We start from the raw sequence: 25,792 nt of genomic DNA on the forward strand, positions 1-25,792 counted from the left end.
CAGCTCTGTCGGCCCTAGGGGTCTATAGAGCTTTCGTCAGGACTCACACATAAACAGACAATGAACTTTTTACTCACACCATTTGTGTAGTTTTTAGTAGTAACCTGTTTAAATTCCAGGGATAAAGGCTCCTCCGGTTTCTGAAATAGAATGGGGAGAGTACATAGAGAAATACACACTTTTTTAACATCCTAATTTAGGTTTGCGCATTCAGTTGAATAAAATTATTATTCATTCATTCCAGAGACTTTGCTAAATGGGGAGGGGTATCAGGCTCGAGTTTTTCACAAAGATGACATTGTTTTTGAACTGGTTGATTTTACGCGCTGGCATATGAAGAAACATGTAAATTAAAGTTTTAGAATCATGTTAGCAATCATTTTAGGCTGGAGATTCAAATCACTAACTTTACGCGCTGGCGTGTAGCGCTAGTTTGTATTAGCGGGGGGACTCTCTGACTGATGGTGTAGCAGCGAGGAGGACTAGCAATGAAAAATGATCGCATTCGCTGCGCGTTGTCCTACCTTATACCGAGAGGGCACTCGCTTGCATCGGGGAAGGCACTGGACCCAGAGCTGTATTAAAATGTATCGCATTAGATTTTGTGTCACGCAGGCATCTTACCGGGATTCTGTGGTTTTGTTAGCCTCACTCCGCCATTACCTGCGTGTGCTTGCAATCTCGTCTTGTGCTGGCTCTGCCCCCGGAAATGAGATACTTGTGCTGAGCAGTCATTTTTAAAGGGACTGGCGCCTAAAACGGCGTTTTTTGTTTGTGTGCTGGCAAACTTTATTAGTTCTTAGAGTTATGGTCGTAGTGGTCATATCCACTTGTGTCCAATCAATAATGTGGAATTACAAATGATCGATAATTAAATTAATACAGATATTTAAGGGTCAATTTACCTGTGGGTTTTAGAAACAGCATCATTTGGCAAACTGGTGCCACGGAATTGAATCATTGAGTCCGTGTTCGTGGGTTTTGAGACGTTCCACCCACCTCTGTTCCTTCTCAAACAGTATTCTCTCACTTCTTTGAGTTTTATCATTCAGCATTTCTATTACTGTCCAATGGATGTCATCGCAGGAATGACCTGTTTCCACGAAGTGGGAGCATAATTTGGTGGTACTCTTTTTCAATCTGATATTGCTCCGATGTTCACCAATTCTGGTTTTTACTTTGCGACATGTCATTCCGATATATTGTTTCTTGCAAGGGCAGCTTACCATGTAAATGACATGTGTCGAGTTACAGTTGGTGTGTTGGCGCTGCTGCCAAAGAAGTGTGTCAGAAAGTTGTAGTGTTTTAGATGCTGTTGTTGTTTTACATGCTACGCATGAGCCACAAGGGTAATGCCCAGTTACAGGTGCCATGGTTACGTCTCTAGTTGTGACCACTTTTGCTTTTTTTACAGGTCGAGTATGCACTAGGACATCCTTAATATTCTTTGATCTTCTATTTGCAAACCTAGGTCTAGGCCAATTGAAAGATCCTGTGTGAAGAATATGCCAGTTCTTATTGATCAGTTTTTTTACTTCATAGGACGCCTGACAGAATGTAGTTACGCAGGTAGTCAAATCCGGTGTTGGTATTTTTGGGAATGTTTGTAAAATACACTCTCTCGGTTGGTTACTTGCTCTTTTTTTGCAGAGTCTGATTGTTTTCTCCGTATAGTCTCTCTGCCTGAGTCTGTCGCTCAGTTCATTGGATTGTATTCGGTAATCTGCGTTGTTACTGCAATTTCTCTTTAGGCGCAAAAACTGGCTGTAGGGGAGATTATCCCTCAATGGTTTTGGATGGTAGCTTTTGTATGATAGGATACTATTCTTGGCCGTAGGTTTCCGGAAGGTCTTGGTATGCAGCACGTTGTCTTTTGCAAATATTGTTATGTCTAAAAAGTCAAGGTTGTTACTTGTGGCCGTGTGTGTGAATTTCAACCAGGGGTCAAGATTGTTGAGCCAGTTCATGAAGGTCTGTAGGTCCAGCTTAGTGTCCCAAATCATTATGATGTCATCAATGTATCTCTTCCAGTACAATATACTGGAAGAGAACATGTTGGTTTCACTTGTTATGTGTTGCTCCTCGAAGTGGCTAACATAGAGCCCTGCTACCGAGGGAGCGAAGGCGCTCCCCATGGAGGTTCCATGTATTTGAAGGTACAGATCATCATCATAAGCAAAAAAGTTCTCTTTTAATGCTAGTTTGCAGCATTCGAGGATGAAATGTCTCGGTGTTTTATATTGCCACTCTCTCATGAATAGTACATCCTCCAGGACTTGTATGGTGTCATCTTGGGGGAGACTTGTAAATAGAGCTTCCACATCTAGGCCCACAAGGAGCATCGTGTTTGAGTTGAAGGGCATTTTATCAATTTGTACTAGAAGGTCACGCGTGTCCTTTAAGTATGCTGGTGTTTGTTGAACAAGCGGTTTTAAATATTCATCCGCGAATTTTGAAAGCGGTTCTAGTATTGATCCGATGCCCGAAACTATCGGACGGCCAGGTGGTGGGGTTCTGTTCTTATGCGTTTTCGGCAGGGAGTAAAAGTAGGGGATGACGGGCTCTTTTGTCACCAAGTAGTCTGCCTCCTTGGGTGTAATCCAGCCTTTGGTCTCTGCTTCATTTACCATGATGGAAATGGTATTCCTGAGTCTTTCAGTAGGGTCTAAAGTGATCTTTTGATAGAACCTTGTGTCAGAAAGGAGGGCAAGGCATTGTGAGTTATATCCATCTTTACTCAAGATAACTGTGCCTCCCCCCTTATCTGCTGGCTTGATCACTATTTCCTCATTTGTTTTCAAAGCCTCAAGGGCTGTGCGTTCTTTTTTACTTAGATTTTGGTAGACTTTTTTATTTTTCATTTTGTCTACACCATTCAGAAGTGCCTGTTCGAAGGTCTGTAATTCTGGGTGTACAGTCGAATTCGGAGGGTTAAAGGTGGATTTTTTCCTTAAAGTGGTGTCTCCCTGTTCGTTCATCCCTGCATTGGTATTCTGGTTGGAAAAGAAGGCCTTCAGCTTGAGTGTTCTACAGAATTCTGCTAGCTCGCTCTTCAATTTGAATGTGTCTAATCGGGGGGTAGGCACAAATCCTAATCCTTTATTAAGGATTTCCAGCTGTTCATTTGGCAATTCCAGACCTGAGAGGTTGACTACGAGAGATTGGTTTTGCTGGTGGAAGGGTGGGATGCTGCCATGCTGCGTGTCTGCACATTCCTCTGTTGGTCTTGCCATCTGAGTGATTTTTTCTTTCCTCTTGGTTGGTTTTGGCCTCTCGATAAAAAATGAGGTTCTTTCTGGGTGGTGTGCATATTTTGTCCCATCTGCTGATCTCCCATTGGTGGCATCGGTTGCATGCCAGGGTTGAATGGGTCCATCCATCCTCCGTATGGAGGCACGAATGGCTGGTAGTATGGCATATTATAACCATGGAAGAATGGTCTCTGCCATCTGTTGCCTCTCCTTGGACGATGTTGTCTATAGTTGTTCCTGCCTCTCTTGGGGAAATATTCATCCGTGCTACTTACTGAGTTGTTGGAGGAGTTATTGCCAATTGATTCATTGTCTGATCCCGTTTCCTGTGGGGAATACTCCTCTGCAGTATATGGATGCATCAGCACAAGTATCTCATTTCCGGGGGCAGAGCCAGCACAAGACGAGATTGCAAGCACACGCGGGTAATGGCGGAGTGAGGCTAACAAAACCACAGAATCCCGGTAAGATGCCTGCGTGACACAAAATCTAATGCGATACATTTTAATACAGCTCTGGGTCCAGTGCCTTCCCCGATGCAAGCGAGTGCCCTCTCGGTATAAGGTAGGACAACGCGCAGCGAATGCGATCATTTTTCATTGCTAGTCCTCCTCGCTGCTACACCATCAGTCAGAGAGTCCTCCCGCTAATACAAACTAGCGCTACACGCCAGCGCGTAAAGTTAGTGATTTGAATCTCCAGCCTAAAATGATTGCTAACATGATTCTAAAACTTTAATTTACGTGTTTCTTCATATGCCAGCGCGTAAAATCAACCAGTTCAATAACAATGTCATCTTTGTGAAAAACTCGAGCCTGATACCCCTCCCCATTTAGCAAAGTCTCTGGAATGAATGAATAATAATTTTATTCAACTGAATGCGCAAACCTAAATTAGGATGTTAAAAAAGTGTGTATTTCTCTATGTACTCTCCCCATTCTATTTCAGAAACCGGAGGAGCCTTTATCCCTGGAATTTAAACAGGTTACTACTAAAAACTACACAAATGGTGTGAGTAAAAAGTTCATTGTCTGTTTATGTGTGAGTCCTGACGAAAGCTCTATAGACCCCTAGGGCCGACAGAGCTGAAACATGTCGACGTTGTGTAGAATTAAAACTACTTTGATCCAGTAACTCGATCAACCTAGTAGTACTTAAACCATTTTTATCTACCTGGAAATCACACCAATAATAAAAGTCTCCTAGGGTGACTTTCCAGTTTTTAAACCTTTTTTCCTTTTTTTGAGAATTTATTTTGACACACTTTTCTTCACTTCTCTGGACACTGCACAATAGACCAGAGGTGCCTCGGGCTGAGGCTGGCAACATCACCACTTTAGAGTAACCAATGATAACTGCCAACAACCCATATGCGGGGCGGATGAACCAGATATACCGCACAACCACATCAGCATAGGGTTTTTGAGGTTACTCTAAAAACTTCCCATACCAATGGTCTGAAGTGTAACAAGTGTCTGTTTCTCCTTTTTGATTAATTATTGACTTACCCTGGGGAATGAAACAGATATTCCAATCCCTAATCCCTCCTCTTGAACAATTGGGGCTGAAAATATTAACAGCACAACAGAGTGTAAGCTGTTCATAGGACATCCTTCGACATCATGGAAAGTAAGTTAATTTTAAGGAGTTTTGAATTCTGATTTCTTATGTTGTATGGGTTTTTTAAACACAATCATTTTGATTGTGTTTTTTTTCCCCGCTGTTACATGATGAATACCTTCAAGTCACTGATTTTAGTGAAATTTGATACATTCTGAGAACAGCAAAAATAAACCATTTAACATGTATAATAAATTCTCTACTTTTTGTACTTATGATATACATTTAGAAATGTGAGGTAGACATGGAGAAACTGAGGCTTCTGTAAGTGTCAAAGTTAATGCATACAGTGCTGCACTTCTGGGTACTGTTTTATTTTGAAACCTGAGTAGGCCTCACCTCAAACAAACCTCTGGAAAGGACACATCTTATTTGCATCCTGAAACAATCATTTAAAATGTTAGGGACAATTTTATGATGGCTTTACATCTCTTTTGCGCTGCCATTGCATCACTGTTGTGAGACATCAGCAGTGCAAAAGATGCACCATGTTCCAAAATAGGCCTCACTTCATCAGCATCAAGATACTGTTAGTTTAAAATATATATCTTTAGGACTGTGTAGGGGGCCTAGAGAAGCAGAGGCTTCTGTAAATGTCAAAGTTGTTGAAAAACTGTTTGTCCTTCAACCTTTTCCCTTGTCTTTTCTAATTTTTAAATTCATGTTTTAATATTTTTCAAATGTTTGTTCTCTCTTTCACAGATTGAAAGTATGAAAAAAAAGTGAATAAGTTAACAACAATTATAAGGTAAATGTTTTCTACTCTTTTCGTTACATTTCTATCACATTCACTTACTATAGGGCTTCAGACTATAGAGCTTTAAACAAAGTTTAACTAAATGTGGAAATTTGGAGCTGTGCCCGTGGCTTTTAGGTCAATGCACAAGTGCATTGACCTAAAATGCGTGTGCACATTACCAAATCGCCGTCTGTTCCCTCAGCCGCACTCCTCCCACACCTTTGAAGTGAAGATTAGCTTCACTTCAAAGGCCCCAGCTGCTTTACACCCTCATTCTGCTCTCCCCGCTTCGTCCCCTCCCCTGTCCGCCGTGTGCATTTCTCGTCCCCTCCTGCTCCCCACACTAACGCCACTCACACACGCAACGCCACTCACACACGCAAAGCCACTCACACACGCAACGCCACTCACACACGCAACGCCACTCACACACGCAACGCCACTCACACACGCAACTCATCCACGCAACGCCACTAATCCACGCAACGCCACTCATCCACGCAACGCCAATCATCCACGCAATGCCAATCATCCACGCAATGCCACTCATCCACGCAACGCCACTCATCCATTTGCAAAACCAAAAGGACAAACTCTTCTATTGTGTGACCTATTGCATTTTCAATGCTTGATTCTTTCACTTCCTTATCTATTTTGTTTTCCACAATTATATCCTCTTCCATCTTTTCTTCGGTAAATAAATCTATTAAACAGCATCTCTGGTTTAGTTCCTATAGCTGTCTTTCTTTTAACATTACTCTCTGTTTACTTCCCTTGTACTTACTCCTTTATTTTTTTTTAAAAAATCTTGGGGTTAGCTCCTGGTTTGCATACCGGCGAGCGAACCGGAAAGCGAACTAAAAAAAAAACAGCTTGCCAGAGTGTTACACTTTCTAGCAATTTTTGTATAAAGGGGAGGTAGTTCTGAACAGAACTTTTTTTTAAATGTTTTTGTTGTTTTATATATTTTTTTTCTTTTTTGAACATTATTTGTTTTTTTGTATTTTTTGAACAATTTTATGTTTTTTTTGTTTTTTTTGAAAGGGAAAGAACAAAAAACAGGTATTGAAAAGGTCTCAACAAGAGCAAAAAAAAAATGTATTTCTTGTGGCGTTTAGGGCATTGGTGTTTTTCAAATGCTAAATTAACTAACTTAACACTCATATTCGCACATGAAAATAAGGCGCCACAATATAAACAAACAATTTTCATATGCACAAAATTTTTCTGGATGTTTGGCACTGTATCTCGTTCTTCTGCAACCGACAGAGATATTTCTGCTGATGTCCTGGCCACAGAAGTTGGAGAGTTATCTTGCAGGTCACGCATCTCTGCCCGGCTATAATTCAGAGGATGCCACCTCTGCATGTGACAATGCATAGTGTGCATCGTCACATGCAGTTTCCGTAATTAATGATCAATGAATTAATTAATATAAATTAACAACTTATTCTTAAATAATTAAAAATAAATTACTTCCCACCCTTTACCCCTATAAACCCCACAACCCGCACCTAAAATTAATAACACTATTTCCATAATTCATTTTCAATCATTTAATTAATAAAAGTTCAATATAAATTAACTAATTATTAATTATTAAAAATCAGTAACTTCGAACCCTTTACCCCTATAAACCCCACAATCTGCACCTTACAAAAATTACACAATTACCATAATTAGTTATCAATGAATTAATATTAACTAACAACCAATTAATAATTAATTACAAATTAATTGCTTCTTCCAATTAACTCTATAAAATCTAAATTGAAATAAATAAAAAATAATCATTCATTTATTATAAATAAATTACTTCCCACCTTATTCCCCTATAAACCCACAGCCTGCTACGGGACTAAAAAATGCATAATGTAATTAAAATAAAATTCATATCTACTAAAAATGTAACACATATATTAAAAAACATAAACAATACTTATACAAAAAAATATACATCACATACATTTAAAATATAAACTAAAATACATAACATTAATTAAAAGATCTATATTTTAAACACCTATATTTTTGCAAACAATATTAATGACTTATATATTTTTTTAACAATATTTCTTACCTTAAATTCGATATTCTTGACCACGATATTTTTGCTGTCGATATTTCTGAATCACGATATTTCCAACTCAATATTTGCGTAAGTCAACATTTCCAACTCTTTATTCTGTCTCAGCATCATATTTGCACAGGAATATGACCCAACTAGTGATTCGCAAATTCCAACTTACATGGGGCCACGTTCAAACTTGAAAATAGATCATGTATTTTTTACTAAAGACCTCATCGCTCTGTAAAAGGTGCGAAGTTCTGATTAGATGTTTAGGTGACCACAACCTAATATCAATGTCCCTTGATATAATCCTGGAGAAACAGCCAGGGAATAAACAACAATACATTTCCAGTATAACAAAAATAGGAGCATAAACATTAAATGGGTGAAAATTGATAAGGAGGCCTAATTGAGAGACCTTATGATAGATAAACGGGAATAAATCGAGGTAGCCCTAAATGAGGATGCCGATCCGCAGGATATTATACATACTTTTACCTCTTAAAATAAATATATGGAACCTAAACTAACAAATGCCCTAGGAACACAACTGAAGGCCCAAGTAAGGTTTAACAGCATTTGTTCCACAGCACACAGATCATTAAAGCATGCTCTAAACGTATGCCCGAGAGACAGTAAGGGAATAGCCAAGGGTAAGAAATCATATACAAATAACACAGAGAAAAGGAATCTGGAATTAAAAGGAAAGGCCTGGGAAGACCTAAAAATTGCATGCATAGCGAGAGACCCATAAGCATTCTGGCAGGTCGTATACTCCACAATTTTGTTAGGGGAAGAACAAACTAAGCTAGAAACAATTGTACTAGCTGCAGATTGGATAAACCACTATCCTATGGCTCAGGCATACATTAAATCCACTTTCTTAAAGAAGGGCACTCCTGAGTATTTTTCTAACCCAGATAACTTTATTTTATTCCAAAAGAATTAATCATCCTTTTTTTCACCATTATTCTCAGACACACTCTCTTGGCAATACCGTTTTTGAACTGGCAGAGCTATACCACCAACCCAAAGCATGTGTTATATTCTCAATTCTTGGTATTTCCCTTTTAATCCTTCCCTGTACATATTTCCCTTTTAATAGAACCTTGGTCCTATGTTGCACATGCACACCATTCAGGTGGTTCCATTTAGAATTGTTATGATCTGAAATGATATACTGGATCTGTGAGTTTTGAAGGTTGGAAGTACTGTGCTGCAGCTGAATAAAACCTGGACTTATCTACATTTCTTTGGATTTCTCTTAATTTATTACAAAATTGGCGACAAGGGTGACCAGTACCTACTACTTCTACATCAGCAGCACAGGTGTGGTACAAAACTGGAATTTTGGGAAATTTTTGAGCTGTTTGCAGTATTTACCCATTTCCAGAAGCTTTTGGATTGAGGATTTATTCTCCAAAAGTACTTGGATTTGCCTCCAGAAACTATCGTTGGATGTGTAACCTGGAGTGTGACTTGTAAATCTACTGGGAAAGATTCAAGAAAGGATTCGTTTTTCAACTTCTTCATTGTGGATTTACTGCAAGGAATTACAATTCATTTCAAGTTTCCTGATTTATTTCATTTTACAAAAAATTGCGTTGACTTTGAGCATTTCCTGTGTAATTCTGCAGATTTTAAACTAAAATCTTACTTTTACGAGTGTTTTCCTTCAAAAGCGGAGTCTTCGGTTACAGCTTGCATGCGCCTGCGAGGAAGCTGTATCCAAGGTAACAAGTAAAGCCACACGCATGCGCTGTATCTATAGTAACGAAGGAAGCTACACGCAACGCATGACGTAATGCGCAACGCGTCGGTAGCCGCCATATTTGTTTACTTTAATTTCAACGTTACCGCCGAGCGCTGCGAAGAGCGAGCTTTGCTTCACAACGGAAGGTAAAGATACTTTAAAAACAATATTTAACGCATCTGCTGAACGCTACCGAAGAGCGGACATCTATTTACATCGTTGCTGAAGGTACTTTTAAAGCGCGCCTGCCTAAAACTGTTTGCAACGCGCGTAAGAAGTGATTTAAACAACGAAATCACTGCACAAGAAGAATTACCACATGTTGCAAGTTTGAATCCTACGCTGACTTCTTTTCAATTTCGCTGATGTACACAGCTTGTGTACTCATTAACTTATCTGTCATTAAGTTATAGCAATTTGCCATTGTTGCTGTGGACTATCACTCAAAGTGGCCTGAGGTCAAACTAGTGCCTCATCCAAATACTGAAAGTGTTATTCTATTTTTAAAAGAGATTTTTTCCAGAGAAGGTTCTCCGGAGTGTATTGTATCCGATAATGGGGTACAGTTCAAGTCTTCACTTATGTCGGAATTTTTGAGCACATATGGCATCAAGCATTGTACTACAGCTCTCTATGAACCACAAGGTAATGGTCTAGTGGAGAGATATAATAGAGTCCTCAAGGAAGATTTGGTTTGGGCTCGCAAATCAGGAGGTCTGTGGAAAGATAAGTTGAGAGAGAAATTATGGTTATACCGTATTACACCTCATGCCACTACCGAAGTCTCTCCTTTCCGTTTACTAAAAGGTAGAGACCCTGTTTCGGGATTATGTCCTTGGTGGTTTAAGAAAAGTTGTAGTCAACAAGTGACTGATGTGAATATTAAGGATGTGGCTGAAAAAGTGGAGCTCAAACAAGACAAGTACAAATGTAATTATGATTCTAGGATGAAGGTTAGACAACCAGTATTCATGGTTGGTGATGTTGTCAGGATTCGCAAACCAGGGTTCATTGCTAAAGGAGAGAACAAATTTGGTAAGCCAATGAAAGTTATGCGTGTCTATCATAATAGTGTTGTTACTCAGGATGGGAAAAGATGGAATGTTAGAAGAGTTTCGAAATGTGTACCATAGTTGATTTTTACATACGCATCCTGATTTTTGAATGTACCTTCCTTTTCTTTAAGGGGGGAAATGTGTTATATTCTCAATTCTTGGTATTTCCCTTTTAATCCTTCCCTGTACATATTTCCCTTTTAATAGAACCTTTGTCCTATGTTGCACATGCACACCATTCAGGTGGTTCCATTTAGAATTGTTATGATCTGAAATGATATACTGGATCTGTGAGTTTTGAAGGTTGGAAGTACTGTGCTGCAGCTGAATAAAACCTGGACTTATCTACATTTCTTTGGATTTCTCTTAATTTATTACACATAGCCAGCACTTTACTTACAGCTTAGTCTAAATGAGATGCAAAAAATCCTGGTGACTAGGCTACACCTTAAAACAATACACTTTTTGGCAGCCTTTCCCACCCAAGATACATGTTTTTTCTCACTTCCACCTTACCCTGTAATGGTTGCAACATATCAAAGTACTAACCACTTTATTTTATTTTGCACACTCTATACTTCGCAGAGAAGGCAATTCCTTCAGCTGATATTATTAGCAGAGAAAATCATGAATAACGAGACAGCTCTGGTTTACTTATTATCCCTACATAACATGGATACTATATATGCTGTTTTAAACTATGTTTTAAAAGTACTTAGTATATGTAGTAAATATTAAATATGTATCAAGATTGCTCTTTTTTTAATAAAAAGTACTATGTATTTATTTATAAATGTAAATTGATGTAAATGAATTAGATTGCTTATATACTTTTATGGCTCACATAGATCCAAATAAAGTACTTTGACTGACTAACATCACTGATGACATCATCCAATGAGTGATCTAGTTTGTTTTACAGTTTACATGGTGGCAGGTAACTACCATATTACTTTTCTACGTAATAATGTACAGCTTGGGTACAGCTAATGGATGTAAGTATTTACAAAGTGCATGTGCACCTAATGTACCATTGCTGTATAGTCATTTTGAACATGCTATAAATGTTTACATTCAAAAATAACTCTGTGTGCAGGTTACAGTTGACTTGTTTTAATTATACTCCATATAACGTTGTGGATCTACAGAAAAAGATTCTAACAGGAGAAAGATTCGATGTAGTGAATCCTAACTTTTGTAAGCAGCCTTAAGTTATTAGAGAATTTTATCAATTTGCTAATTTATACATGACATGAAAGAGTGTGTGTACCAGGTAGTAACATATGTATGCATGCTTGTTTTGCTTCAGAAGAAGGGTGAGATGTAACGTTTTTACTACAGTATTAGCGTTCAGGTTATATGATCTTAAGCACTTTCAGATATGTTTAGCAAATAGTGTTTTTTCCAGCTGTTGCATAGAATGTACAATGCTCTTAGTAGATTCTGTTGTATACACTGTGGTGCATGTCTCATGAGAGTTCCACTCTTTTCTTTTTTTTTTTTTTTAAAACCTTTATTTATGAATGCACAGTACACAGCGTCTGCCTACAACCCCGCAGGGCCGGCTGCTATGACATAAACGGATGGATGAAAAGTAAATTTGGAGACAGTACGTTGTTAAAGCAATCTCTCGAGACTACATTGTCGGATGGATCATAGCACCATATCAAATAGGATAAGAAAGGTTAAATTTTATGATTTTGTCGAAAAGAACAACAACACACAAACACATGGTATCATACTGGCAAGGGTCGCAGGAGGGGGGGGAAGGGGGAAAGAACGCTAATAAATAAAGGAGCACATATGGCGAGGGGGGGCGAGCGCGAGGGAGAATGCAAAGGCTATACTGGAAATTGGAAAAGGAACGTCAATCACGGAGAAGAGGAACCTCATAGTCTAGTGGAGGGGAGCATATGTCTCCGCGGTACGAATTCCACTGAGCCCAGACCCTGGACCATTTCTTGGGACGCCCCCGCGCCTCATATACAGTTTTTTCTCGGAACATGCACCAGTCCATGTTCTCTTTCCAGGCACTGAGCAATGGTAATCTAGGGGAGCCCCAGAGCTGCGCTATATCTCTCTTTGCAACCATGTTGCCCAGAGTAACCCAAAGCGTCTGGGCAGCATTGCAATCCGACGGTTCCCACACATTGAGCAGGCAACGTCGTGCTTCGGGAAGGAGGGGGATCCCGGTAACACGACCCATAACATCATGCACTCTAGACCAAAAGGCTGCAATCATCGGGCATTCCCACAGAACATGAAGGAAGGTACCATCCATACCACATCCACGCCTGCACCGTCCATCCGAAACCAAACCCATTCGTACCAGACGCATTCCGGTCAAATACACACGGTGGAGGATCTTCAGCTGGACAAAACGAAGCCGAGCCGGGATAGCCACCTCCTTAGGGGAGGATACAGCTGACTGCCAGTCCTCGTCATCGAGTTCGAGCCCATCAGCCGTCCAGGAAGCACGAAGTTTCTCAAGTTGGTCAGCCCTGTTGTTGACAAGCTTTTTAAATATTAAGGAAATAGTGCTATCGGGGACATGGCCGTCTAGAACACGATCCTCCAAAGGGGAGGACTGCGGGATATCGGTACCAAAGGGAAAGACGGAGGACAGGGCATGTCGAACTTGCATATATCGGAAGTGCTCCCTATCATCGAGTCGGTATTCCAATTTCAATACTTCGAAGGATTTCACAGCGCCCCGTGCCCACAGATCCTCCACCTTACTGATCCCAATCATGTCCCACTTCTCAAATCCTTTCGTCTTCCACAGATTACCCAACCGATCCGAATCATACAGTGGCGTCATACGCGCCAGCCTACCACCCCAGCCCATGGCCACAGTAGCATCTCTCCACGCCCGCACTGCACACTTCGTCGGGCCTGTAAGGAGTCGAAAGGGTGACTTTGAGTACAGAGCCCTATTAAAGTTGCCACCGGGCAATAATAGTTTATCCAAAGCAAAGGCGGGAGCAGGTTCCGAAGCGTACGTCGCATGGTTGATAGCGCTCAGGTGTGAGGCCCAGTAATAGCGTCTAATATCCGGCAACGCAATACCACCATCATACCATGAGAGGGTGAGCTTGGACAAGGCAATACGGGCACGACCATCCCAAATCAGTTGTCGCTGTAAACTCTCAATCTCACGGAAGTAGCGAGCAGGGACAGGATCGAAAAAATTCTGCAGGGCGTAAAGAAACCGGGGGAGCGACATCATTTTAAAGAGTGCCGCTCGGCCCAATGGGGATAGGGGCAATTCACGCCACCGTCGCACATCCTGCTTGAGTCTGCGGAGCGGAGCATACAGGTTCCGCTCATAGCAGACCGAAGAGACCATAGAGACATAGATCCCCAAATACTTGAAGCCGTCAGTCGCTACCAATATGGGAAACCTGCGAGGCAGAGGCGGCAACGCCCCGGCTATAACGTAAACACAGGACTTGGTCCAGTTGATGACTAATCCCGAGTTCTTACCAAAGGACGTAAGAATGTCAAAGAGGACGTTAAGCGACTTTTGAGGGGAAGTAAGATAAAGAAGGATGTCATCCGCGTACAAGGAGACACGATCCTCAAGATCTGGAGACCATCGGATCCCCTTAATAGAGGGTTCCTACAGAAGCCACGCAGCAAGGGGCTCAAGCGCCAATGCGAATAGAAGCGGGGAGAGCGGACAGCCCTGACGAGTGCCACGGCCTAAGGGGAAGGGGTCAGAGCATCTACCATTTACCACAACCTGAGCCAATGGTCGTTCGTAAAGGAGCCTGACCCATGCGATGAAGTTAGGACCAAAGCCAAACTTAGCGAGAGCCGCCCAGAGATAGGGCCATTCGATAGTGTCGAAAGCCATAGTGGCGTCCAAGGAGGCGACCACTACCGGCTCTGCGAGAATTGGAGCCCTCGCGAGAACACTGTGGAGCCTACGCAGATTAAGGGCCGTGTTCCTATGCGGGATGAAACCAGATTGATCCGGATGGATCAAGTCGCAAATCACCTTCAGCAACCGATTGGCCAGAACCTTGGCCAGGATTTTGGGTTCCGCGTTCAGCAAAGAGATGGGGCGGTAGGAGGTGCAGCGGTCACGAGGCTTGCCATCCTTATAAATGACCACTATGGTAGCTAGGCGCTGCTCGAGGGGGAGGCTTCCAGCCTCAACCGCCTCGAGAAACATGTTGCGCAGATGGGCGGCCATCTTGTCCGGACAAAGTTTGTAAAGTTCAATGGGCAACCCATTTGGGCCCATCGCCTTTCCCGAGCGTAAAGATCGGATAGCAAGGGCAATCTCATCGACAGTAAAAGGGGCCTCCAGGACAAGACCATCTTCCTCAGAAACAGTAGGCAGGGCTATATCTCGCAGTAGCAGCCTGGAATCAGCCTCATCTCGATCACTAACAGGCGTATAAACCTTCTGGAAGTGGTCCACAAAGCAATCAACAATTTCACCAGGGTCGGAGACACTCTCACCGGATTCGCGAACAATGACAGGCACAACACGACTCGCTCGTTCAGCCTTATCCAGCCATGCCAGGAGCTTGCTAGCTTTGTCACCCACATCATACAGTCGGCCTAGTTGATTCGCTCGCATCAACTTAGCAGCATCAGTGACACAAGCTTTGTAGTCAGCTTGTTTTAGTTCCAAAGAGTGCAACAATGCAGGCGTGTCATCCCCACCCAACTCACTTTCAAGCGCAGTGATCTCAGTTTCAAGAGCCAGAACAGCCTTCCTCTTTACCCTACGCTCAGCAGCAATGAGTGATAGATCGGAACCCCTGATAACCGTCTTTAAGGCCTCCCAAAGACCAGTAGGGGAGGTGACCGAGCCCACATTCTCATCAAAGTAACAATCAATTGCCTTCACCAAATCTGAGCGGAGCCGGGGGCTTCGGAAATGCCAGGAGGGGACTGGGGGGATCCTGCTGCCAAGTAGGCCACCCACAGAAATCTTAATCATCAAGGGGGAATGGTCCGAGATACCCCGGGGAAGATGTCGTACCTCCCGGACAGTGGACAGAGTGGAAGCTAACATAAAGAAATAATCGATACGAGAGAGGCTGCCATGCGCACCAGAGTGAAAAGTATACTGCAGGAGTGAAGGGTGTAGTGAGCGCCAAACATCCACCAGGCCAAAAGTATCAGCCATCTCATTGAGCCACATCTGGGACGGCAGCAGAACTCTAGGGGGAAGCCGATCACATTCACCAAACATAACAGAGTTGAAGTCCCCGCCCAAGATTAACAATCCATCAGGAAGGCCAAGAAGAGTCCTGCCGAGATCAGCATAGGTGGTAGCCTGCAGCCCCGGGGGAATATAAACAACAACCAGCACAATCTGTTTACCCTCCCACCTCCCGGAGACAGCAGCATACCGCCCGCGGTCGTCAAGTATAACCTCGTCAATAGCAAGAGCTAGGGAGGACTTCACCATGATACCCACTCCCCGGGACCCAGAGGTGAAACCAGCATGTGCGACCAGGCGGTAACCCCGGCGGTCGAGGGCCTTACAAGCATTTCCGATTAAGTGGGTCTCCTGAAGGAACACAACATCAGGGGCATGGCGCCTCAAAAATTGTAACACAATGCCCCGCTTGATCCTGTCACCCAACCCGTTGACGTTCCAAGAAAGAACCCGCATTTCACCCCCCCCATCGCGGCAAAGGCAATCCACCCCAACCCCCCTCCACAACCCCAAGTTCGGAATAATTGCAATCAGTGAAATACCATGAAAAATGAAACATAACAAACAAAACGAAACACAACCAAGTCCCCAGGAACCAGCCCCAAAACAGAAACCCGTTACAACACCCCCCTCCCTGCACCCCTGCTGACTAAAAAGCCACCCCCAACTGCAGTGTGCCTGTCGCCCCATCTGATCTACACAAAGAACCCCCCGAGGAGGAAGGGAGAAATCACCCGTTCCCGCACCGCCACGGGCATAAACATAGAGCACACAGTTAATTTACTCTGTACAGTACGTAGTCTCAATCCAGACCGCCGGGGGCCCATATTACTCCTGGGCCGTTGCACCACCTTCCGTACCACCAGGACCACCGCTCGCAAAGTTATCTGTCGGCAACGAGTCCAACCAGTCGGCAGCACGCTCCGGCTGATCAAAAAAGTAATTCAGAAAAGGGGGTGGTGATGAACAGAGTGTCTGAATTAAACAGACCACTCTTACCCAGTCCAAAGATCAGGGCTTGATCCATCACCGTTTTTTAGCTCACTGCACCATCCCAGCTCAGAACCTGGCTACATGCAAATTAGTCTGTTCCTGTCCCAGTGCATGATGGGAACAGGGCAAACCAAACTACCAAGCCAATTCTTATACTGGGAAGGAAACAAGCTACCGGGGACCGGTTTCTGGCATTTCAGCCGTCGTCGGCCCGGCTTGCTTGAATCCTGATGGAGCAATATATAACACTATAGGTGTGGCAGGGTATACTCAGACATGAGTCCCTTTCTCACTGCTCCATCAGGATTCAAGCAAGCCGGGCCGAAGAAGGCTGAAATGCCAGAAACCGGTCCCCGGTAGCTTGTCTCCTTTCTGGTGAAGAATTGGCTTGGTAGTTTAGTCTGCCCTGTTCCCATGATGCACTGGGCCAGGGACAGACTGATTTGCATATAGCCAGGTTCTGAGCTGGGATGGGGCAGTGAGATAAATAACGGTGATGGATCAAGCCCTGATCTTTGGACTGGGTAAGAGTGGTCTGTTTAACTCAGACACTCTGTTCATCACCACCCCCTTTTCTAAATCGTTTTTGGCCACTATAGGTGTGGCAGGGTATACTCAGACATGAGTCCCTTTCTCACTGCTCCATCAGGATTCAAGCAAGCCGGGCCGAAGAAGGCTGAAATGCCAGAAACCGGTCCCCGGTAGCTTGTCTCCTTTCTGGTGAAGAATTGGCTTGGTAGTTTAGTCTGCCCTGTTCCCATGATGCACTGGGCCAGGGACAGACTGATTTGCATATAGCCAGGTTCTGAGCTGGGATGGGGCAGTGAGATAAATAACGGTGATGGATCAAGCCCTGATCTTTGGACTGGGTAAGAGTGGTCTGTTTAACTCAGACACTCTGTTCATCACCACCCCCTTTTCTAAATCGTTTTTGGCCACTATAGGTGTGGCAGGGTATACTCAGACATGAGTCCCTTTCTCACTGCTCCATCAGGATTCAAGCAAGCCGGGCCGAAGAAGGCTGAAATGCCAGAAACCGGTCCCCGGTAGCTTGTCTCCTTTCTGGTGAAGAATTGGCTTGGTAGTTTAGTCTGCCCTGTTCCCATGATGCACTGGGCCAGGGACAGACTGATTTGCATATAGCCAGGTTCTGAGCTGGGATGGGGCAGTGAGATAAATAACGGTGATGGATCAAGCCCTGATCTTTGGACTGGGTAAGAGTGGTCTGTTTAACTCAGACACTCTGTTCATCACCACCCCCTTTTCTAAATCGTTTTTGGCCACTATAGGTGTGGCAGGGTATACTCAGACATGAGTCCCTTTCTCACTGCTCCATCAGGATTCAAGCAAGCCGGGCCGAAGAAGGCTGAAATGCCAGAAACCGGTCCCCGGTAGCTTGTCTCCTTTCTGGTGAAGAATTGGCTTGGTAGTTTAGTCTGCCCTGTTCCCATGATGCACTGGGCCAGGGACAGACTGATTTGCATATAGCCAGGTTCTGAGCTGGGATGGGGCAGTGAAATAAATAACGGTGATGGATCAAGCCCTGATCTTTGGACTGGGTAAGAGTGGTCTGTTTAACTCAGACACTCTGTTCATCACCACCCCCTTTTCTAAATCGTTTTTGGCCACTATAGGTGTGGCAGGGTATACTCAGACATGAGTCCCTTTCTCACTGCTCCATCAGGATTCAAGCAAGCCGGGCCGAAGAAGGCTGAAATGCCAGAAACCGGTCCCCGGTAGCTTGTCTCCTTTCTGGTGAAGAATTGGCTTGGTAGTTTAGTCTGCCCTGTTCCCATGATGCACTGGGCCAGGGACAGACTGATTTGCATATAGCCAGGTTCTGAGCTGGGATGGGGCAGTGAGATAAATAACGGTGATGGATCAAGCCCTGATCTTTGGACTGGGTAAGAGTGGTCTGTTTAACTCAGACACTCTGTTCATCACCACCCCCTTTTCTAAATCGTTTTTGGCCACTATAGGTGTGGCAGGGTATACTCAGACATGAGTCCCTTTCTCACTGCTCCATCAGGATTCAAGCAAGCCGGGCCGAAGAAGGCTGAAATGCCAGAAACCGGTCCCCGGTAGCTTGTCTCCTTTCTGGTGAAGAATTGGCTTGGTAGTTTAGTCTGCCCTGTTCCCATGATGCACTGGGCCAGGGACAGACTGATTTGCATATAGCCAGGTTCTGAGCTGGGATGGGGCAGTGAAATAAATAACGGTGATGGATCAAGCCCTGATCTTTGGACTGGGTAAGAGTGGTCTGTTTAACTCAGACACTCTGTTCATCACCACCCCCTTTTCTAAATCGTTTTTGGCCACTATAGGTGTGGCAGGGTATACTCAGACATGAGTCCCTTTCTCACTGCTCCATCAGGATTCAAGCAAGCCGGGCCGAAGAAGGCTGAAATGCCAGAAACCGGTCCCCGGTAGCTTGTCTCCTTTCTGGTGAAGAATTGGCTTGGTAGTTTAGTCTGCCCTGTTCCCATGATGCACTGGGCCTGGGACAGACTGATTTGCAAATAGCCAGGTTCTGAGCTGGGATGGGGCAGTGAGATAAATAACGGTGATGGATCAAGCCCTGATCTTTGGACTGGGTAAGAGTGGTCTGTTTAACTCAGACACTCTGTTCATCACCACCCCCTTTTCTAAATCGTTTTTGGCCACTATAGGTGTGGCAGGGTATACTCAGACATGAGTCCCTTTCTCACTGCTCCATCAGGATTCAAGCAAGCCGGGCCGAAGAAGGCTGAAATGCCAGAAACCGGTCCCCGGTAGCTTGTCTCCTTTCTGGTGAAGAATTGGCTTGGTAGTTTAGTCTGCCCTGTTCCCATGATGCACTGGGCCAGGGACAGACTGATTTGCATATAGCCAGGTTCTGAGCTGGGATGGGGCAGTGAGATAAATAACGGTGATGGATCAAGCCCTGATCTTTGGACTGGGTAAGAGTGGTCTGTTTAACTCAGACACTCTGTTCATCACCACCCCCTTTTCTAAATCGTTTTTGGCCACTATAGGTGTGGCAGGGTATACTCAGACATGAGTCCCTTTCTCACTGCTCCATCAGGATTCAAGCAAGCCGGGCCGAAGAAGGCTGAAATGCCAGAAACCGGTTCCCGGTAGCTTGTCTCCTTTCTGGTGAAGAATTGGCTTGGTAGTTTAGTCTGCCCTGTTCCCATGATGCACTGGGCCAGGGACAGACTGATTTGCATATAGCCAGGTTCTGAAGCTGGGATGGGGCAGTGAGATAAATAACAGTGATGGATCAAGCCCTGATCTTTGGACTGGGTAAGAGTGGTCTGTTTAACTCAGACACTCTGTTCATCACCACCCCCTTTTCTAAATCGTTTTTGGCCACTATAGGTGTGGCAGGGTATACTCAGACATGAGTCCCTTTCTCACTGCTCCATCAGGATTCAAGCAAGCCGGGCCGAAGAAGGCTGAAATGCCAGAAACCGGTCCCCGGTAGCTTGTCTCCTTTCTGGTGAAGAATTGGCTTGGTAGTTTAGTCTGCCCTGTTCCCATGATGCACTGGGCCAGGGACAGACTGATTTGCATATAGCCAGGTTCTGAGCTGGGATGGGTCAGTGAGATAAATAACGGTGATGGATCAAGCCCTGATCTTTGACTGGGTAAGAGTGGTCTGTTTAACTCAGACACTCTGTTCATCACCACCCCCTTTTCTAAATCGTTTTTGGCCACTATAGGTGTGGCAGGGTATACTCAGACATGAGTCCCTTTCTCACTGCTCCATCAGGATTCAAGCAAGCCGGGCCGAAGAAGGCTGAAATGCCAGAAACCGGTCCCCGGTAGCTTGTCTCCTTTCTGGTGAAGAATTGGCTTGGTAGTTTAGTCTGCCCTGTTCCCATGATGCACTGGGCCAGGGACAGACTGATTTGCATATAGCCAGGTTCTGAGCTGGGATGGGGCAGTGAGATAAATAACGGTGATGGATCAAGCCCTGATCTTTGGACTGGGTAAGAGTGGTCTGTTTAACTCAGACACTCTGTTCATCACCACCCCCTTTTCTAAATCGTTTTTGGCCACTATAGGTGTGGCAGGGTATACTCAGACATGAGTCCCTTTCTCACTGCTCCATCAGGATTCAAGCAAGCCGGGCCGAAGAAGGCTGAAATGCCAGAAACCGGTTACCGGTAGCTTGTCTCCTTTCTGGTGAAGAATTGGCTTGGTAGTTTAGTCTGCCCTGTTCCCATGATGCACTGGGCCAGGGACAGACTGATTTGCATATAGCCAGGTTCTGAGCTGGGATGGGTCAGTGAGATAAATAACAGTGATGGATCAAGCCCTGATCTTTGGACTGGGTAAGAGTGGTCTGTTTAACTCAGACACTCTGTTCATCACCACCCCCTTTTCTAAATCGTTTTTGGCCACTATAGGTGTGGCAGGGTATACTCAGACATGAGTCCCTTTCTCACTGCTCCATCAGGATTCAAGCAAGCCGGGCCGAAGAAGGCTGAAATGCCAGAAACCGGTCCCCGGTAGCTTGTCTCCTTTCTGGTGAAGAATTGGCTTGGTAGTTTAGTCTGCCCTGTTCCCATGATGCACTGGGCCAGGGACAGACTGATTTGCATATAGCCAGGTTCTGAGCTGGGATGGGGCAGTGAGATAAATAACGGTGATGGATCAAGCCCTGATCTTTGGACTGGGTAAGAGTGGTCTGTTTAACTCAGACACTCTGTTCATCACCACCCCCTTTTCTAAATCGTTTTTGGCCACTATAGGTGTGGCAGGGTATACTCAGACATGAGTCCCTTTCTCACTGCTCCATCAGGATTCAAGCAAGCCGGGCCGAAGAAGGCTGAAATGCCAGAAACCGGTCCCCGGTAGCTTGTCTCCTTACTGGTGAAGAATTGGCTTGGTAGTTTAGTCTGCCCTGTTCCCATGATGCACTGGGCCAGGGACAGACTGATTTGCATATAGCCAGGTTCTGAGCTGGGATGGGGCAGTGAGATAAATAACGGTGATGGATCAAGCCCTGATCTTTGGACTGGGTAAGAGTGGTCTGTTTAACTCAGACACTCTGTTCATCACCACCCCCTTTTCTAAATCGTTTTTGGCCACTATAGGTGTGGCAGGGTATACTCAGACATGAGTCCCTTTCTCACTGCTCCATCAGGATTCAAGCAAGCCGGGCCGAAGAAGGCTGAAATGCCAGAAACCGGTCCCCGGTAGCTTGTCTCCTTTCTGGTGAAGAATTGGCTTGGTAGTTTAGTCTGCCCTGTTCCCATGATGCACTGGGCCAGGGACAGACTGATTTGCATATAGCCAGGTTCTGAGCTGGGATGGGGCAGTGAAATAAATAACGGTGATGGATCAAGCCCTGATCTTTGGACTGGGTAAGAGTGGTCTGTTTAACTCAGACACTCTGTTCATCACCACCCCCTTTTCTAAATCGTTTTTGGCCACTATAGGTGTGGCAGGGTATACTCAGACATGAGTCCCTTTCTCACTGCTCCATCAGGATTCAAGCAAGCCGGGCCGAAGAAGGCTGAAATGCCAGAAACCGGTCCCCGGTAGCTTGTCTCTTTTCTGGTGAAGAATTGGCTTGGTAGTTTAGTCTGCCCTGTTCCCATGATGCACTGGGCCAGGGACAGACTGATTTGCATATAGCCAGGTTCTGAGCTGGGATGGGGCAGTGAGATAAATAACGGTGATGGATCAAGCCCTGATCTTTGGACTGGGTAAGAGTGGTCTGTTTAACTCAGACACTCTGTTCATCACCACCCCCTTTTCTAAATCGTTTTTGGCCACTATAGGTGTGGCAGGGTATACTCAGACATGAGTCCCTTTCTCACTGCTCCATCAGGATTCAAGCAAGCCGGGCCGAAGAAGGCTGAAATGCCAGAAACCGGTCCCCGGTAGCTTGTCTCCTTTCTGGTGAAGAATTGGCTTGGTAGTTTAGTCTGCCCTGTTCCCATGATGCACTGGGCCAGGGACAGACTGATTTGCATATAGCCAGGTTCTGAGCTGGGATGGGGCAGTGAGATAAATAACGGTGATGGATCAAGCCCTGATCTTTGGACTGGGTAAGAGTGGTCTGTTTAACTCAGACACTCTGTTCATCACCACCCCCTTTTCTAAATCGTTTTTGGCCACTATAGGTGTGGCAGGGTATACTCAGACATGAGTCCCTTTCTCACTGCTCCATCAGGATTCAAGCAAGCCGGGCCGAAGAAGGCTGAAATGCCAGAACCCGGTTCCCGGTAGCTTGTCTCCTTTCTGGTGAAGAATTGGCTTGGTAGTTTAGTCTGCCCTGTTCCCATGATGCACTGGGCCAGGGACAGACTGATTTGCATATAGCCAGGTTCTGAGCTGGGATGGGGCAGTGAGATAAATAACAGTGATGGATCAAGCCCTGATCTTTGGACTGGGTAAGAGTGGTCTGTTTAACTCAGACACTCTGTTCATCACCACCCCCTTTTCTAAATCGTTTTGGCCACTATAGGTGTGGCAGGGTATACTCAGACATGAGTCCCTTTCTCACTGCTCCATCAGGATTCAAGCAAGCCGGGCCGAAGAAGGCTGAAATGCCAGAAACCGGTCCCCGGTAGCTTGTCTCCTTTCTGGTGAAGAATTGGCTTGGTAGTTTAGTCTGCCCTGTTCCCATGATGCACTGGGCCAGGGACAGACTGATTTGCATATAGCCAGGTTCTGAGCTGGGATGGGGCAGTGAGATAAATAACGGTGATGGATCAAGCCCTGATCTTTGGACTGGGTAAGAGTGGTCTGTTTAACTCAGACACTCTGTTCATCACCACCCCCTTTTCTAAATCGTTTTTGGCCACTATAGGTGTGGCAGGGTATACTCAGACATGAGTCCCTTTCTCACTGCTCCATCAGGATTCAAGCAAGCCGGGCCGAAGAAGGCTGAAATGCCAGAAACCGGTCCCCGGTAGCTTGTCTCCTTTCTGGTGAAGAATTGGCTTGGTAGTTTAGTCTGCCCTGTTCCCATGATGCACTGGGCCAGGGACAGACTGATTTGCATATAGCCAGGTTCTGAGCTGGGATGGGGCAGTGAGATAAATAACGGTGATGGATCAAGCCCTGATCTTTGGACTGGGTAAGAGTGGTCTGTTTAACTCAGACACTCTGTTCATCACCACCCCCTTTTCTAAATTGTTTTTGGCCACTATAGGTGTGGCAGGGTATACTCAGACATGAGTCCCTTTCTCACTGCTCCATCAGGATTCAAGCAAGCCGGGCCGAAGAAGGCTGAAATGCCAGAAACCGGTTACCGGTAGCTTGTCTCCTTTCTGGTGAAGAATTGGCTTGGTAGTTTAGTCTGCCCTGTTCCCATGATGCACTGGGCCAGGGACAGACTGATTTGCATATAGCCAGGTTCTGAGCTGGGATGGGGCAGTGAGATAAATAACGGTGATGGATCAAGCCCTGATCTTTGGACTGGGTAAGAGTGGTCTGTTTAACTCAGACACTCTGTTCATCACCACCCCCTTTTCTAAATCGTTTTTGGCCACTATAGGTGTGGCAGGGTATACTCAGACATGAGTCCCTTTCTCACTGCTCCATCAGGATTCAAGCAAGCCGGGCCGAAGAAGGCTGAAATGCCAGAAACCGGTCCCCGGTAGCTTGTCTCCTTTCTGGTGAAGAATTGGCTTGGTAGTTTAGTCTGCCCTGTTCCCATGATGCACTGGGCCAGGGACAGACTGATTTGCATATAGCCAGGTTCTGAGCTGGGATAGGGCAGTGAGATAAATAACGGTGATGGATCAAGCCCTGATCTTTGGACTGGGTAAGAGTGGTCTGTTTAACTCAGACACTCTGTTCATCACCACCCCCTTTTCTAAATTGATCAAAAAAGTAGGCACGTTCTCTAAGCTCAATCCGCAGTCGGGCTGGAAACAACATGGCGTACTTCAGTCCCCGGTCTCTCAGGCGACGCTTCACTCCGAGAAACCCAGATCGTTGTCGTTGCACTTGGGGAGTGAAATCCGGATAGATGGAGATAGAGTTATTGTCATATTTCAACGGGCCGTGTTTACGGGCGGCCTGCAGGATAGCGTCTCTATCTTGATAGTGAAATAGCCTTGCAATGATAGGCCTCGGCGGGCCTCCTGGTTTCACTTGTCCTCCTGGGAAACGATAGGCGCGCTCTACGGCAAGGAACTTACTGAGTCCAACCGGAGCAAGTTTAGCAACTATAAGTTCTTCGACCAATAAATCGATCGAGGCAGCACCATTACTTTCCGGCACTCCAACTAGGCGTATGTTGTTCCGCCTGGCCCTGTTGTCGTAGTCCTCCATACGTTTAAGCAGCAGATCATGCGAGGAACGCAGATTCCCAATCTCAGACTGCGCCTCCGCCATGTCCGTCACCAGGCTCGACGCCTTCAGGTCTAGTGCCTTCACCCTCTCGTTCGTTTTGGCTAGATCGGCTCGAATAAGAGTAATATCCACAGCCACCGTGTCTATCTTGGACACGATGGCTTCGAATTGCTGACTCATATCGGCCTTAAGTCCAGAGATGGCAGCCAATAGGTCTTGGAGCGATACTTCAGAAGAAGACGACATGTCCGTTTGAGGTCCTTCAGCGCCCAAGCTGGTGACACCGGGGGAGCCTCTCTGCTGGGTGTAGCGTTCGATCATATTGGACTGGATCGACCCCCCCCCCCCGGGTTACAGTCTTCCTGCGTTTTTCGGCCTCAGGTTTTGCCGCCATGTTGCAGTCAGCGGCGGCCGAGAACCCAAAAGGGGCAGTGGGACGGAGAAAAATCCAGAAACTCCGAAGTGTAGTTCGAAGAGGGAATACTGCAGGCCTCCTCGCCAGCCCAAGGATGGAAAGTGTGCCCTGTGAGGGTAGCAGGCGAAGACAGAGTAGGAGGAGACAGAGACAATGAGGCCGGAAACCGAAAGTGAAAGTGGTACACCACCGGTGGGCCAGATGCCAGGCAGCCGTTGTTGTTGCATTACAGCTCGGCCATAGTAGGCAGCCGAGACCCCGGTTGCGTCCGTGGGCAGGCCAGAAAGTTGAAGACGACAGAAAAATGGTCCCCGAGGTCCGATTTCGACCAAAAAGGATCATCAGCATCAGTGAGAGTAGCACTTCAAAGGCCCGTCGAAATGATCAGGATAATGGTAGGATAGATAAA

Source organism: Lissotriton vulgaris, chromosome 2_2, assembly GCF_964263255.1.
Source record: "Lissotriton vulgaris chromosome 2_2, aLisVul1.2, whole genome shotgun sequence".
Taxonomy (NCBI): domain Eukaryota; kingdom Metazoa; phylum Chordata; class Amphibia; order Caudata; family Salamandridae; genus Lissotriton; species Lissotriton vulgaris.